Consider the following 16,068-nt stretch of genomic DNA (forward strand, 5'->3'; position numbering starts at 1 on the left):
CCGGCTCCAGCCTCCCTGTGTGGAGTTTGCATGTTCTCCCGGGCGTGGGTTTTCTCCGGGTGCTCCGGTTCCCTCCCACATTCCAAAAACATGCGTAGCAGGCTGATTGAACACTCTAAATTGTCCCTAGGTGTGAGTGTGAGTGCGAATGGTTGAACGTTTCTGTGTGCCCTGCGATTGGCTGGCAACCGATTCAGGGTGTCCCCCGCCTACTGCCCGAAGACAGCTGGGATAGGCTCCAGCACCCCCGCGACCCTAGTGAGGATCAAGCGGCTCGAAAGATGAATGAATGTACGTAGTGAAAGAATCACAAGTACTGAGTAATTGGTGAGGAACTTCTTATTTATATTTTCAAACTACCACATTAAATAGAAATAGGAAAGTGCAATTAAATTAAAAAAGTTAAAGCTGTAAGCATATTTACGCCCTCAGGCATGTCGGAGTTCTCATTGTAACATACATTCAGTCATTTTCCGATCCGTTTTATCCTCACAAGGGTCACGGGGGGTGCTGGAGCCTATCCCAGCCGTCTTCGGTCAGTAGGCAGGGGACACCCTGAACCGGTTGCCAGCCAATCGCAGGGCACACACAGACAAACAACCATCCGCGCTCACACTCACCACCGAGGGACAATTTGGATTGTTCAATTAGCCTGCCATGCATGTTTTTGGAATGTGGGATCTGGAGAGAACCCACACAGACCTGGGGAGAACATGCAAACTTCACACAGGGTGGCCGGAGCTGAAATTGAACCTGGTACCTCTGCGCTGTGAGGTCAACACGCGGACCACTAGTTCACCAGGCCGCTCCCCAGAAAATCCATCCATCCATCCGTCATCTACCGCTTATCCGGGGCCGGGTCGCGGGGGCAACAGCTTTAGCAGGGAAGCCCAGACTTCTCTCTCCCTAGCTACTTCTTCCAGCTCTCTCCGGGGGATCCCGAGCCGTTCCCAGGCAAGCTGGGTGACATAGTCTCTCCAGCGTGTCCTGGGTCTTCCTCTGGGTCTCCTCCCGGTGGGACATGACCGGAACACCTCACCGGTGAGGCGCTCAAGAGGCATCCGAATCAGATGCCCAAGCCACCTCATCTGGCTCCTCTCGATGTTGAGGAGAAGCGGCTCGACTCTGAACCCCTCCCGGATGACTGAGCTTCTCACTTTATCTCTAAGGGAGAGCCCGGACACCCTCCGGAGAAAACTCATTTCGGCCGCTTGTATCCGGGATCTCGTTCTTTCGGTCACGACCCATAGCTCGTGACCATAGGTGAGGGTTGGGACGTAGATCGACCGGTAAATTGAGAGCTTCGCCCTTTGGCTCAGCTCCTTCTTCACCACGACAGACCGATACAACGTCCGCATCACAGCAGACGCTGCACCGATCCGCCTGTCGATCTCCCGCTCCCTCCTACCCCCACTCGTGAACAAGACCCCAAGATACTTGAACTCCTCCACTTGGGGTAAGATCTCTTCCCCGACCCGGAGGGGGCACTCCACCCTTTTCCGACTGAGGACCATGGTTTCAGATTTGGAGGTGCTGATTCTCATCCCAACCGCTTCACACTCGGCTGCGAAACGCTCCAGTGAGAGTTGGAGAGCCCCGTTTGAAGGAGCCAACAGCACCACATCATCTGCAAAAAGCAGGGATGCAATACTGAGGCCCCCAAAACGGACCCCCTCAACGCTTCGGCTGCGCCTAGAAATTCTGTCCATAAAGGTTATGAACAGAATCAGCGACAAACGGCAGCCTTGGCGGAGTCCTACCCCCACTGGAAACGATTCCGACTTACTGCTGGCAATGCGAACCAAACTCTGACATCGGTGGTATAGTGACCGAACAGCCCGTATCAGGTGGTTCGGTACCCCATAACCACGAAGCACCCCCAACAGAACTCCCCGAGGGACACGGTCAAACGCCTTTTCCAAGTCCACAAAACACATGACTGGTTGGGCGAATTCCCACATACCCTCAAGGACCCTGCTAAGGGTGTAGAGCTGGTCCACTGTTCCACGGCCGGGACGAAAACCACACTGCTCCTCCTCAATTGGCGGCTCGACTTCCTGACGGACCCTCCTCTCCAGCACCCCTGAATAGACCTTACCAGGGAGACTGAGGAGTGTGATCCCTCTATAGTTGGAACACACCCTCCGGTCCCCCTTTTTAAAAAGAGGGACTACCACCCCGGTCTGCCAATCCAGAGGCACTCTCCCTGTTGACCACGCGATGTTGCAGAGGCGTGTCAACCAGGACAGCCCAACAACATCCAGAGCCTTGAGGAACTCCGGGCGGATCTCATCCACCCCTGGGGCCCTACCACCGAGGAGCTTTTTAACCACATCGGTGACTTCAACCACAGAGATAGGAGAGCCCACCTCAGAGTCCCCAGGCTCTGCTTCCTCCAAGGAAGGCGTGTTGGTGGAGTTGAGGAGGTCTTCGAAGTACTCTGCCCACCGGTTCACAACGTCCCGAGTCGAAGTCAGCAGCGCCCCATCCCCGCTGTACACGGTGTTAGTGGTGCACTGCTTCCCCCTCCTGAGACGTCGGATGGTTGACCAGAATTTCCTCGAAGCCGTCCGGAAGTCGGCTTCCATGGCCTCGCCGAACTCTTCCCACGCTCGGGTTTTTGCCTCGGCGACCACCGAAGCCGCGGTCCGCTTGGCCAGTCGATACCCGTCAGCTGCCTCTGGGGTCCCACAGGCCATAAAGTATCGATAGGACTCCTTCTTCAGCTTGACGGCATCCCTTACTGCTGGTGTCCACCAGCGAGTACGGGGGTTGCCGCCACGACAGGCACCAACCACCTTACGGCCACAACTCAGATTGGCCGCCTCAACAATAGAGGCACGGAACATGGGACTCGGACTCAATGTCCCCCGTCTCCCCCGGAACATGGGAAAAGCTCTGTCGGAGGTGGGAGTTGAAACTCCTGACAGGGGATTCCGCCAGACGCGCCCAACAAACCCTCACTATACGCTTGGGTCTGCCAGGACGGACCGGCATCTTCCCCCACCATCGGAGCCTACTCACCACCAGGTGGTGATCAGTTGACAGCTCCGCTCCTCTCTTCACCCGAGTATCCAGAACATGCGGCCGCAAATCCGATGATACAACTACAAAGTCGATCATCGAACTGCGGCCTAGGGTGTCCTGGTGCCAAGTGCACATATGGACACCCTTATGCTTTAACAAGGTGTTCGTTATGGACAATCCGTGACGAGCACAGAAGTCCAATAACAAAACACCACTCGGGTTCTGATCGGGGGGGCCGTTCCTCCCAATCACGCCCCTCCAGGTATCACTGTCATTCCCCACGTGAGCATTGAAGTCCCCCAGCAGAACAAGGGAGTCCCCAGCAGGAGTACTCTCCAGCACACCCTCCAAGGACTCCAAAAAGGGTGGGTATGCTGAGCTGCTGTTTGGTGCATATGCACAAACAACAGTCAGGACCCGTCCACCCACCCGAAGGCGGAGGGAGGCGACCCTCTCGTCTACCGGTGTGAACCCCAATGTACAGGCACTGAGCCGGGGGGCAATGAGTATGCCCACACCTGCTCTGCGCCTCTCACCGTGAGCAACTCCAGAGTGGAAGAGAGTCCAACCCCTCTCGAGAGAACTGGCACCAGAACCCAGGCTGTGTGTGGAGGCAAGTCCGACTATATCCAGTCGGAAATTCTCTGCCTCACACACCAGCTCGGGCTCCTTCCCTGCCAGAGAGGTGACATTCCATGTCCCAAGAGCTAGCTTCTGCAGCCGAGGATCGGACCGCCAGGGTCCCCGCCTTTGGCTGCCGCCCAGCTCACATTGCACCCGACCCATTTGGCCCCTCTCATTGGCGGTGAGCCCATGGGAAGGGGGACCCACGTTGCCTCTTCGGGCTGTGCCCGGCCGGGCCCCATGGGTGTAGGCCCGGCCACCAGGCGCCTGCCAACGAGCCCCACCTCCAGGCCTGGCTCCAGAAGGGGGCCCCGGTGACCCGCGTCCGGGCAAGGGAAACCTAGATCCATTTATTGTATTCATCATTGGGGTCTTTGAGCCGTGCCTTGTCTGGCCCCTCACCTCGAACCTGTTTGCCATGGGTGACCCTGCCAGGGGCATAAAGCCCCAGACAACTTAGCTTCTAGGATCATTGGGACACACAAACCCCTCCACCACGGTAAGGTGACGACTCACGGAGGGCCCCAGAAAATCCAATTCATTTTATTCTGCTTTGGACATTGAAACTGGAAAATATGACTTGCATTCAATAAGTAAAGAATTCCAATTCCAAGAAACCAAGAAACGATTAAATTCCATATTAGAGTTTGGAATTATGTTGCTTTAAAAACAATTGTAATTTTTTAAGTCAGTTTAAATATACTGTGTGTGCGGTTGTGTTTGTGAACATATATATAATTTTATTTGCTGTAATTATTTTAGGAGTATGTGACATTGGTGATCCTCGTTACTCAAATACTGTATGTAGATGTTGCTCAAAATTTATCATGCTCTCCTTCACATCAGACCTCAAAGTTCACAAAGGCTGTGGGAACTTTGATAATTGACTTAATCATTGGCCAAGAAGAGGAGCGGCTGTTACCTGCTCCAAAACGAAGTTTTTGCAGCACCCCTCCCCCCAGACATGAGTTTGTTTACATTTCATTTAGCAGAGCTGCGCAGAAGCCAGCCACAACGCTTTGCAAGAAAAAAATGAGTTAGGTACTGTATTGCAGAAGTGTCCCCAGCATATCCAATTTATTTCATTCAGCTTTGGACATTGAAACTGGAAAATATGACTTGCATTCAATAAGTAAATAATTGTTTCATCTAAATTCCATATTAGAGTTTGGAATTATGTTGCTTTAAAAACAATTGTAAAATTGTAAGTCAGTTTAAATATACTGTGTGTGCGCGGAGTATGTGACATTGGTGAGCCTAGTTACTCAAATACTGTATGTAGATGTTGCTCAAAATTTATCATGCTCGCCTTCACAGCAGACCTCAAAGTTCAAAAAGGCTATGGCAATTTTGATAATTGACTTAGTCATTGGCCATGAAGAGGAGCGGCTGTTACCTGCTCCAAAACGAAGTTTTTGCTGCACCCCTCCCCCCAGACATGAGTTTGTTTACATTTCAATTAGCAGAGCTGCGCAGAAGCCAGCCACAACGCTTTGCAAGAAAAAATGAGTTAGGTACTGTATTGCAGAAGTGTCCCCAGCATATCCAATTTGTTTCATTCTGCTTTGGACATTTCAACTGGATCATTATGATTTGCATCCAATAAGTAACAACAGTAAGTATTCTTTAGTAAGAAATCATGTTTGCGTTGCTCAATCAGTCTTGATAACAGAATTTCCTTATGTGGGACATGACTACGGTACACGTCCTTTATGAACATGCAAGTGTGTTAACAAAATACATGTGTAAGAACACAAGCAGTAAAATGCAAAAATATATGCTCCAACAACACAAATAACACAAAAACGGCAGTATACAGTACAGGTATATGAACAAAATACATTATAACAAGAGTAGTCACAAAATGAGGGCTCTTTGCTCCAAAATGAGACCTATAACAGCTGGTGGCTTTTCTTTCCAATCACTCACTATCTCGAACTTGACCTCCCCTCGATCACCACCCAAGACAGCGTTGCTCAGCTGATGTTGTGCAACAAATGTCTGAAGGCATCCATGGGACCCTTCAAAGTCCTCCATGCCCACAGCGCGATGGAACTCGCCTTCTCTCTGATTAGCGCTCCAGTTAGCGCAAATTGTTTTCAAATCTCTAAATGACCTTTTCAAATCTCTAAATTACCTCGTGCCACCTTACCTCGCTGACCTCATCTGGTCTGCGGACCAGACATTATTAGAAGGACCAAGAACTAAACTGAGGCTCAGAGGGGATGGAGCCTTTTCTGTTGCTGGTCCCTCTCTCTGGAATGACCTCCCACTGAACATTCGGCAAGCCTCCTCGCTGCCCATCTTCAAAACGCGCCTCAAAACTCACTTGTATTCTTTGGCATTTGACTCACCATGACTTAGATTTGTTCTTGGTTTTGCTGTTCGGTGCTTTCTACCGTATTTATTACAGACTGCGTTACTGTTTGTTGTATATGTTAAATTGCTCCATGTAAAGCACTTTGTATGCAGCGATGGCTGTTTGAAAGTGCTCTATAAATAATGTTGAGTTGAGTTAGCATGATAGCAGGTCAAGCATTCCAGGAAACGTTCATCTACTCTACAGTCCGTCGAGCCACAAGCAACTTGCTTTGAGCATCTAATCGGATGCATTCCATGTTCCCTTCCACAGTCATTACCATTCCTTTGTTTGGATGCAACGATCGACAGGACGTAAATGTAAATGAATGGAATAGAAAGTCGTTCACGATTCCAGTAAACTCATGCTAATAGAGAGATTCTGCTGTTTTTGTGCCAAAGAGAGTAAAAAGTGGTGCAGACAGTTATTCCGCGGTATCGAACGGGACTTGCTTGAGTTTGCTCTAATTCGAGCTTCCGTATGGCTTCCAGGTTCCAGGTATCGGAACGTTCGTCCGTTGTTATGAATCGATCACTAATGTAATATCCATCCATCCATATTCCACCGCTTATCCAAGGTCGGGTAACAGGGGCAGCAGCTTTAGCAGGGAAGCCCAGACTTCCCTCTCCCCAGCCACTTCTCCTAGCTCTTCCCGGGGATTCTGAAACGTTCCCAGGCCAGCTGAGTGACACAGTCTCTCCAGCGTGTCTTGGGTTGTCCCCGGGGCCTCCTGCCGGTGGGACATGCCCGGAACACCTTTAAAACTCATTTCGGCCGCTTGTATCTGGGATCTCATTCTTTCGGTCACGACTCATTGCTCATGACAGTAGATGAGGGTTGGAACGTAGATCAACCGGTAAATTGAGAGCTTCGCCCTTTGGCTCAGCTCCTTCTTCACCACAACTGACCGATACAAAGCGCGCAGAGCAAGCAGCAGCCGCTTCACCGCTGCGCCTGTCGATCTCTCATTCCCTCCTGCCCTCACTTGCAAACAAGACCCCAAAATACTTAAACTCCTCCACTTGGGACAAGATCTCCTCCCCGACCCGGAGAGAGAACTCCACCCTTTTCCGACTGATTTTCATCCCAACCACTTCATACTCAGCTGCGAAACGCTCAAGTGAGAGTTGAAGGGCCCTGCTTGAAAGAGCCAACAGTCCCACATCATCTACAATAAGCAGAGATGTAATACTGAGGCCACCAAAATGGACCCCCATCAACACTTACACTGCGCCTAGAAATTGCCAATGTCCGTAAAGTTTATGAACAGAATCGATGACAAAGGGCAGCCTTGGCGGAGTCCAACCCTCACTGGAAACGATTCTGACTTACTGCCGGTAATGTGAACCAAATTCTGACATCTGTGGTGGAGGGACCAAAGTGCCCGCATCAGGGGATTCGGTACCTCATACTCCTGAAGCAATCATATAATGTAATATCGTACTCAAATGTGTAATGCATAGATTTTTATTCTGGGTGAGGGAATTTTCGTTTGACAGAAGTCCATAGATGGCAATACTTACTGTAATTATGTTTCATTGAACAATTATAATATTTAAGTCTGGTTTAAAAAATATGAACAGGTATATACATTTGTGTTATTACAGTTGCTGAAACATATAGATGTTGCTTGAAATTTATCATGCTCCCCTCAAAACAGACCGCAGAGTAAAATAAAAGTTAAAGGCTGAGCAATTTTAGTTTATCGTTGGCCATGTAGGGGGGAGGGGCTGTTCCCAGCTCCAAACCCTCGCAGTTGCACTGTTTGAACCTAGTTTATTCAGCTCCCCTCCCCCACACTAGTTTGAGCACGTGATCAATTAGGAGCGCGGTTCATACAGCAGCAACAAAGCTTTGCAAGAAGAGTTGAGTGTTGCAGTCGTGTCCCCAGAAAATCTAATTCGTTTTATTCTGCTTTGGACATCGAAACTGTATAATACGAATTGCATCCAATAAGTAAATAATAATGATGTTTCATCACAATTCCATATTAGCATTTGGGAATAATTTTGCTTTCAGAACAATTACAATATTTTAAGTCGTTTTTAAAATATGTGTGTGTGTGTATATACTGTATATATATATACAGTATGTATATACACACACATGTATATATGCTGTGCTCATTTTAGGAGTACATGACATTGGTGTAAACAAGATTTCATAAAATATGTTGATATTGCTTGACATTTACTATGCCCCACTTCAAAACGGACCTCAGAGGAAAAGTGAAGGAGTTTTAGTTATGAAGGGGCGGGGCTGTTTTCACACCCCAAAACGTCACAGTTACGTTGCAGGAAACGAGTTTCTACAGCTACCCTCCCCCACATCACACTCGCTGACCATCAATTAGGAAACGCGCGCTTTGCTACCTGCACAAAAGGAAGGCGTTGAGAAGAGTGAGCGTACGAGTCAGCATCATCGAGAAAACCCCAGAAAGTGACAAATACTTCAGAATTAAAGCAGGTAAGACACTCAAGTTTTGAATATTTTCTTACAAATTAGTTATTCTAAGTAATTCGGGCAGGCTCAAAGGTTCATGTTATATCAGCATTGGAGTGAAACCAACTATATGAATAACTCTACTATGCTGTACCTAAGGAGTTGTCACCAAGATAGAAAGTTTCCTCTCAAACAATACACTTTCAATAGGCCGTCAGACACACAATACAGCGCCACAGAATAGGCCGTTGGTGTGGTAAAATCAAGTTTTAACACCCCCCCCCCCCCCCCCGCCGCCGTCGTCGTCGTCGTCGTCGCCATTTTAGTTGAGCAGAAAATTAGTTGCAAATGACCCAGCGTCTTTCGCCGCCGCCGCCATCTTAGTTGAGCAGAGAATTAGTCGCAAATGGAACCAGTGTCTTTCCATATACAGAAAGTAACTGCAAAAAGACGATGTAAAATACCAAGCAATTTACAGATAACAAAGTGGGTTGAACGAAATATTATACTGTGAACCATTATCAACACAAAAGTTAAAATAAAATAATAAATAAATAAAAAATAATAATAAAGGTTAAATGTGTGGATCACCAAAACCTATGCATTTTGGGCTGAAAAACCCCCCACTTATATGAGGAGAGATGCATATTTTCTATGTTTGTTAAGCTTTCTACTATTTTATGGGGACATTTTGATGATTTTTTTTGTGGCAACATACATTGTCACTGTCATCAACCTTTGCGATTTGTAACCACACTCGCTCATCGTTTATTGATCCCAAATATCCTTATTGGCAAAGTCGAATTAGTGGTGATTGAAACTTTGACTTTTCAAACGTCAAACCAGTTATTGGCCCTGGCTTATAAAAACACACTAGTGATGCATTCTCAGCATGAATCTTAACCTTATCATACTCATATCAACTTAGTGATTAGACGTTAATCGGCAAATTAGTGGATGAATGTTGATGTAATTCAAGGAGAAAAAAATGCTCTGGCGTGCAGAGATTTAGTGAATATGCGTTCATTTTAGTCGCCACATACTAAGAGAAATTTTCTCTTCTGGGAATATAATAGGATGAACGTGGAAGGAATTCAAACAAATTTGATTAAAAAGTACACATGATGCGTTCAAAGAATTAATGTAAATATTGTAATTATATACAGAAATTGCATCTTAATAGGTGTATGAAAAGATTGACCTGGGTACAGCTCACGTGGAAAATTGTTCTCTCCGCACTCTGTGTCGGCCATCATTGTTATTGGATTGCCAAATACTTGGAAATAAGCCTCTCTTTGTGACGCAGATGATTCGCCAAATGTGTAGTGGCAACTAGTACAGTATTAAATTTACATTTATTAAGTTTTTAATTTTCTGAAATATCGATTGCTGGTATTGGCAGCCTCCACGATAACCTTAAAATAATGCCGGTATCAGCCTGATACCATTATTTGGTTTCGGCACCTACCTATCTTTGCCAAGCACTGGAAATGAGTGATATAGACATTTTTAAAAATTATAATAAGTCGACTTTTAATTGATTACCCGGTCAGTTTCAAATGCTTTATTTGCCCATATTAAACAAAATAAGTTATTTCTATAAGGTATTTCTGTTTTGCCATGTTAATGTGTTCGATTAATATTTTATCCCACAGAACTATCTTGTCATGTAAGCCTGAATTATCAGTACTATTCTCTAACATCATTAATTGCAATGGTATTTTCTGATCTTTTTTTTTTTTTAATAACAGATGGACAATCCCACTGAAGATGGTGATTATTCTGACTCAAGTCTTTTTGGATCATATGAGGAATACAAACCAACTAAGACATCCTCTGAGTCGAGTGATGACGAGGAGATATTCCATCCAAAGGTAGAAAAATTGTTCTCTTATGATACATCCAGTGAAGACTCTACAAGTCATCAGACATATGAAGCAGAGGAGCACAGTCATGTCTGCAATTCGTAAAGAAGGTAACCCATTAACCTATGTAAAAACAAAAGATGAGCAAAGAAGATCCTTCTTTAACCATAAAAACATTTACAAAAAGGGAAGGCAAACGAGTTTGGCACAGAAGTCATTATTGCTTCTACTGTGGCCAATCAAATTTAAAGATGGCAAGGCAATTGGAAAGGAAACATAAGGAATCACAAAATAAATTCTGTGGGGGGGTTTGTGAACACATAACAAAGGAACAAACTACACAATCAACTCTGAGACGGTCCAGTCTCCTACAAAAGGAAAGATGACAGAAGTACAAACGAGCACGAAAGCAACACATTCTACCCGTATGTAATCAACTCTTTTCACGCGTAGCAAGTCTACTCCTGTAGCGTTCACACGTCCCATTTTATATCGGTGCTGCCCCGCATACTAGCATTTACTCCAGAGTAAATGTTTAAACCACCTCCTGAGCAGGGTTACATTTGCTCCGTTTTAAGCTGTTTTCAGGGGCTACACTGGTGTAACTTTGTACGTGGCAACGCTCGACATGGGGGCAGTCGGCTTTTTGGGGGGGGGGGGGCATAACGGATGAATGGACATGTCAAGAGTTTTAATTTCTCCATATTTTGTTCCAGTCAGTTGTCACGCAGTATGAGGAACATATATAAATTATATTTAATCCTTGTGTATTTTTAGCCGTTATAAATCAAATGTTTCTTGGTGGAAATAATGCGGCGTAAATTCACTCTAGCACCTAAAGCACTATGAAATGACATACAACAAAAATTTCTACTGTACAATATTACACGATCGATTACAGCATTGTTTTGGGTATTTTTGTATTTAGATTCATGTTCTTACCATTTCATTTATCAAATGCATTGCCCACACTGGACAATGTAATCTATCAATATAAAAGTTGTTTTTCGAAACCCCTGCTATTCGCGTTCACTGGCTGCCACTGGAATGCACTTGAAGGGGGAAGATAATTTATGGATGATGGTTATTTTGAATCAGGAATCAGTATTTTATTTCTGCCAAATATTTGCATTGGTCTAACAAAATTTAATTATGTCGGTTGGTTCACACTGACTAGCATGAAATCATACAAGATGTTCTTGTAACATACCTTTCAAATGTTATATGTTGCCCAGTAAATCTTCTCTATTCTTAATGGAAGCACGAACTTGTATTTAATACATAATACAATGATTTGCATGTCATGTTCAACCTCTATTTAATTGGCTACACTACTATGTTGGAATTGATGGCTGCAACACGTTCCAAACAAGCTGGGACAAGGTGGTTTTGGATGCAGTGCTCTCTGATAGGTCGATGGTCATGGCCTTTGAATGTTTTCTGTTTTTGGCCTTGCCGCTTACATGCACTGATTGGTCCAGATTCTCTGAACCTTTTGATATTATGGACCAAATATGACGTAATCCCTCAATTCCTTGCAATTATACGTTGTGAAACTCTGTCCTTCAACGATTCAACTTGTGGTGACCCTCACCCAATCTTTGCTTGTGAATTCAGGATAGCTACTTTTTGACCCAATCATGGCACCCACCCATTCACAGTTAGCCTGTTCACCGTTGGGATGTGACAAACAGGGGTTTGATGAGCATTTCTCAACATTATTTTTTTTGTTAGCTGTTCCATCTTTTATGGAACGCATTACAGCCATTAAATTCTAAGTTAAATATTGGAAAAAATTAAATGTACCAATTTGAACATTGAATGTTGTCTTGTCTTTGTAATGCTTCACTAAAATATAGGTTGGACATGATTTGCAAATCATTGTATTCTGTTTTGATTGATGAGCATAATGTCCCAATTTCACTGGAATTGGGTTACTAAATGAATGCCTTGATAGCATATTTTTGTTCAACACTGATTTAGTAAAATGTGTCACTTTGTTCTCCTTTTCATGTGGTGGTATCGACCTTTAGCCCCAAAAAGGGAAAAGCATCTCTCCAAAAGAGGGAAGACTGAATTGGATGGTAAGCTTTGGATGAGGAACTATATCTCTTTTTTCATAATTTAACCAGTTAAAATGCATGCAACGTATTTGACAATGAGTGTCAAATCAGGGATGTCCCATTTCATTGCAGATTCGAGTCCAGGCGGGGACCCTGGCGGTCCGATCCTTGGCTGCAGAAGCTAGCTCTTGGGACATGGAATGTCACCTCTCTGGCAGGGAAGGAGCCCGAGCTGGTGTGTGAGGCAGAGAATTTCCGACTGGATATAGTCGGACTTGCCTCCACACACAGCCTGGGTTCTGGTACCAGTTCTCTCGAGAGGGGTTGGACTCTCTTCCACTCTGGAGTTGCTCACGGTGAGAGGCGCAGAGCAGGTGTGGGCATACTCATTGCCCCCCGGCTCAGTGCCTGTACATTGGGGTTCACACCGGTAGACGAGAGGGTTGCCTCCCTCCGCCTTCGGGTGGGTGGACGGGTCCTGACTGTTGTTTGTGCATATGCACCAAACAGCAGCTCAGCATACCCACCCTTTTTGGAGTCCTTGGAGGGTGTGCTGGAGAGTACTCCTGCTGGGGACTCCCTTGTTCTGCTGGGGGACTTCAATGCTCACGTGGGCAATGACAGTGATACCTGGAGGGGCGTGATTGGGAGGAACGGCCCCCCCGATCAAAACCCGAGTGGTGTTTTGTTATTGGACTTCTGTGCTCGTCACGGATTGTCCATAACGAACACCTTGTTCAAACATATGGGTGTCCATATGTGCACTTGGCACCAGGACACCCTAGGCCGCAGTTCGATGATCGACTTTGTAGTTGTATCATCGGATTTGCGGCCGCATGTTCTGGACACTCGGGTGAAGAGAGGGGCGGAGCTGTCAACTGATCACCACCTGGTGGTGAGTAGGCTCCGATGGTGGGGGAAGATGCCGGTCCGTCCTGGCAGACCCAAACGTATAGTGAGGGTTTGTTGGGAGCGTCTGGCGGAATCCCCTGTCAGAAGGAGTTTCAACTCCCACCTCCGACAGAGCTTTTCCCATGTTCCGGGGGAGACGGGGGACATTGAGTCCGAGTGGACCATGTTCCGTGCCTCTATTGTCGAGGCGGCCAATCTGAGTTGTGGCCGTAAGGTGGTTGGTGCCCGTCGTGGCGGCAATCCCCGTACTCGCTGGTGGACACCAGCAGTAAGGGATGCCGTCAAGCTGAAGGAGTCCTATCGAGCCTTTATGGCCTGTGGGACCCCAGAGGCAGCTGACGGGTATCGACTGGCCAAGCGGACCGCGGCTTCGGTGGTCGCCGAGGCAAAAACCCGAGCGTGGGAAGAGTTCGGTGAGACCATGGAAGCGGACTTCCGGACGGCTTCGAGGAAATTCTGGTCCACCATCCGACGTCTCAGGAGGGGGAAGCAGTGCACCAATAACACTGTGTACAGTGGGGATGGGGCGCTGCTGACTTCGACTCGGGACGTTGTGAACCGGTGGGCAGAATACTTCGAAGACCTCAACTCCACCAACACGCCTTCCTTGGAGGAAGCAGAGCCTGGGGACTCTGAGGTGGGCTCTCCTATCTCTGTGGTTGAAGTCACCGATGTGGTTAAAAAGCTCCTCGGTGGCAAGGCCCCAGGGGTGGATGAGATCCGCCCGGAGTTCCTCAAGGCTCTGGATGTTGTGGTGCTGTCCTGGTTGACACGCCTCTGCAACATCGCGTGGTCAACAGGGAGAGTGCCTCTGGATTGGCAGACCGGGGTGGTAGTCCCTCTTTTTAAAAAGGGGGACCGGAGGGTGTGTTCCAACTACAGAGGGATCACACTCCTCAGCCTCCCTGGTAAGGTCTATTCAGGGGTGCTGGAGAGGAGGGTCCGTCAGGAAGTCGAGCCGCCAATTGAGGAGGAGCAGTGTGGTTTTCGTCCCGGCCGTGGAACAGTGGACCAGCTCTACACCCTTAGCAGGGTCCTTGAGGGTATGTGGGAATTCGCCCAACCAGTCTACATGTGTTTTGTGGACTTGGAGAAGGCGTTTGACCGTGTCCCTCGGGGAGTTCTGTGGGGGGTGCTTCGTGGGTATGGGGTACCGAACCCCCTGATACGGGCTGTTCGGTCACTATACCACCGATGTCAGAGTTTGGTTCGCATTGCCAGCAGTAAGTCGGAATCGTTTCCAGTGGGGGTAGGACTCCGCCAAGGCTGCCCTTTGTCGCCGATTCTGTTCATAACCTTTATGGACAGAATTTCTAGGCGCAGCCGAAGCGTTGAGGGGGTCAGTTTTGGGGGCCTCAGTATTACATCCCTGCTTTTTGCAGATGATGTGGTGCTGTTGGCTCCTTCAAACGGGGCTCTCCGACTCTCACTGGAGCGTTTCGCAGCCGAGTGTGAAGCGGTTGGGATGGAAATCAGCACCTCCAAATCTGAAACCATGGTCCTCGGTCGGAAAAGGGTGGAGTGCCCCCTCCGGGTCGGGGAGGAGATCTTACCCCAAGTGGAGGAGTTCAAGTATCTTGGGGTCTTGTTCACGAGTGGGGGTAGGAGGGAGCGGGAGATCGACAGGCGGATCGGTGCAGCGTCTGCTGTGATGCGGACGTTGTATCGGTCTGTCGTGGTGAAGAAGGAGCTGAGCCAAAGGGCGAAGCTCTCAATTTACCGGTCGATCTACGTCCCAACCCTCACCTATGGTCACGAGCTATGGGTCGTGACCGAAAGAACGAGATCCCGGATACAAGCGGCTGAAATGAGTTTTCTCCGCAGGGTGTCCGGGCTCTCCCTTAGAGATAAGGTGAGAAGCTCAGTCATCCGGGAGGGGCTCAGAGTCGAGCCGCTTCTCCTCCACATCGAGAGGAGCCAGATGAGGTGGCTTGGGCATCTGATTCGGATGCCTCCTGAGCGCCTCCCCGGTGAGGTGTACCGGTCATGTCCCACCGGGAGGAGACCCAGGACACGCTGGAGAGACTATGTCACCCAGCTTGCCTGGGAACGACTCGGGATCCCCCGGGGAGAGCTGGAAGAAGTAGCTAGGGAGAGGGAAGTCTGGGCTTCCCTGCTAAAGCTGTTGCCCCCGCGACCCGGCCCCGGATAAGCGGTAGATGATGGATGGATGGAAAAAAACTTACACCCAAAGAGCAGGCAAAATCTAAATTGGAGAAAAAGACAAGTACTTTTATTTTTTTTACGTATAAAATCCACATTGTAAAGCTATCACAAGGTGGTCTTTGTGAGTATCATTAAATTGCAATTGTCATCATATTTAGGGTCTCCCAGAGCAAATTTGAGGAGACCATGGAATGAAGAAGAAAAGGCTGCTGTGGAAAAACACCTGGGGAGACTTATAAAAGGGTGTCAAGCAAGAACAATGCACTGACTGCAAAATGAAAGAGCCGCAGGCCTTGGCTCAAATAACCTGTAAAGACGTAAAGAACTTCAAGAAAAGATCTGCTTCTCGAGTTCTTCATTTTTAAATTTAAATTTCTTGCTGGAGTATTTTTTTTTCAATTCTTTTCTATTCTTCCTGAGCAGTGTTGTTAAAAATGTTCTACTTGAGGTGAGATTTAATGTTGACATGTACTTATAAAGTTTTACAATATATTTGATTTAGTTCCGTAAATTAATTGGCCAAAGCATGGGTCACTTTTATTGTAGTAGTAATTGTACAGCAATCAATCGGTTCAAGTTGTGATTGATATATAATGTATAAATGAGGAAC

General features: G+C 47.3%; 1 long non-coding RNA gene across 1 annotated transcript; it reads left to right on the forward strand.

Annotated features, from left to right (window-relative positions):
- Nucleotides 1–9,926: 9,926 nt before the first annotated feature.
- On the forward strand, nt 9,927–13,421 carry LOC127601104 (uncharacterized). Its single transcript, XR_007962488.1, has 3 exons — nt 9,927–10,427; nt 12,351–12,401; nt 12,513–13,421. It is a non-coding gene; the product is annotated as an uncharacterized LOC127601104 (long non-coding RNA).
- The last annotated feature ends 2,647 nt before the right edge of the window (nt 13,422–16,068 follow it).

This window comes from Hippocampus zosterae, chromosome 1 (genome assembly GCF_025434085.1).
Source record: "Hippocampus zosterae strain Florida chromosome 1, ASM2543408v3, whole genome shotgun sequence".
NCBI classification, from domain to species: Eukaryota; Metazoa; Chordata; class Actinopteri; order Syngnathiformes; family Syngnathidae; genus Hippocampus; species Hippocampus zosterae.